Source organism: Monopterus albus, unplaced genomic scaffold, assembly GCF_001952655.1.
Source record: "Monopterus albus unplaced genomic scaffold, M_albus_1.0 scaffold65.1, whole genome shotgun sequence".
In the NCBI taxonomy this organism is placed as follows: Eukaryota; Metazoa; Chordata; class Actinopteri; order Synbranchiformes; family Synbranchidae; genus Monopterus; species Monopterus albus.
This window is the reverse complement of record NW_018127945.1, coordinates 1,658,003-1,660,027: the sequence shown is the minus strand read 5'-3', so window position 1 is coordinate 1,660,027 and position 2,025 is coordinate 1,658,003.

The window sequence follows — 2,025 nt, the reverse complement described above, 5'->3', positions numbered from 1 at the left end:
TACCCTGTTCCCCAGTGCATGTAAATCTCTGGAGTGATGGTTTCTTAAACTCTGGATTATCCTTAGTAGGCTATTTATTCAGCCTAACATTCACCACATTTGCAGGACAGTCCAGGCTATTATTATTGCATTCATTCCCACCAGTGCTACACCAGGTATTCGTTGCATTACTAACCTGCCCAAAGCCCTACTTTATTCAATCCCTGTCATTCCATAAAATGCTGAGGAGGACTTTTTCTACAGTGTCTTAACCCTATTACTTCCTTCTTTCCTCACCCCCGCACTCATACAGTTGATAGCAGTGAAGAGGCCACAACCACTTACCTCCCGTCAGTCATACTTAGTGCCAGCCAAGTCTGAATGTTGAGGACAGAAACAGGTGCCACAGTGCAGGTTTGATCTTGCAAAAATCCTCCCTAATTTCACAGAGGAAATAAACAAATAAAAAGTCCAGTCACTGTCTTGACAAAATCAGGTAGCCATTGGTTTTTGTGTGTTTGTTTGTTTTTTTTGGTCATTTAGAACTATGTTGTGAAGAGTACTGAAGGAATCAGTAGAGCCAAGTCTCCACCTAAAACCATTGAACAGAAACTGTGTGAGTATCCACTAGAGGGGGGTAGTTCCCTTGTTTTTTCTTTGCCCACCTCTCCCTCTTTTTTTCTAGCGAATCCTCTCTGCCTTTCCTCAGTTTTCTCCCTCTATTTTTTTCTTTTCCTCCTCCTGTCCTACCCCATTGCAGACTGGAAAGTTTGCCCTTCCCCTCTGACACACACACACACACTCTCATTCATTTCTAGTCAAGTGAGGGATGACTTGGAGGGCTACGGTTTTGATCTCAGAGTAAAACAGAAAAGGTTTGACTCCTTAGGTCCCAACCATATCCCTCTGGGTATTTGTGTTTCTTATACTTTTTATTTATTACCTAATCTCTTTGATGTAGTGAAATCATTTTGATGATAAAATGTCTGTGAATGTGTGGACTGTTACTTTTGCAACTGTTTCTAATTTGATCAAAACACAAGTATAAATCAGTACCTTGCTCCCAAGGCTGTATAAACTAACGAACCAGCTGAAGTTCACCATCATTAAAACCCCTGATCACTGAGACGGAGCTCACCCTCCAGTATAGACTTATACAAATATAAATTTGGAACATGTCCTTGTCACATTTCCGCAGAGCTTGGTGCTGTTAGATGTACTGTATGTGTACTGAAAATGTCCACGTTTGAACATTTGACTTCCTCTCTCAGCCTGTACATACAATGGTTGTGAGTGTAGTGCCAGATGAATTGCAATTGTCAGAAGTTGTCTTTCTTAAAGAAAAAAGTGTATTGAAGAACTGTTTTGTATTCTCACTAGTTTTGACCATGTGAAATGTTTTTTGTGCTCCATTGTATGTATGTTGCAGAGATTCTTAAAGAGCACTCTGCATGTGTGTGTGAGAATGTAAATGGTATCCTGTCAAACAGGGAAATTCAGACTGAAGAGAATTATATCAGAAACGTTTAACAGACCTATGCCTTTTTTCCCCCTAACCTTACTGGTCTGTCAGAGCTGTTTTCCACAGGATGAACCTGCAACTAGTGTTTAATGTTTTCCATGTTTTGAAAAAAATATTAATACTGATTTTCCTGTTACATGTTGCATTGAGCTCAGCACCGTGTCTGTCAGGGTGGATTTATACCGAAGTGGACGATGCCTTCCTCTTTTTGAATGCAATGAGATTGTTAAGAAGCCTGGAACACCAGTTGGTTTACTTGTCAGCTATGATTGCCATTTTTCTGTTGTCTGTTCTTTCTCACCTCCTCCTCTTTCACTTTTGATTTATGGTTTAAGTGCAGTATTTAATACAAATGGAGGAGGGCGAGGAGATGGAAACAACCTTTTTTTAAATTCTGGCTTGTGGTTCTTTTCTGTTTGCTTTGACCTTATGGTGGTGGCTCTCTGGCTCCTCCTCCACCTCCCCCCTCTATTCATCATCATCATTGTGTGAGGTCAGGTTGGGCTCATCAGCCATCATGCTTT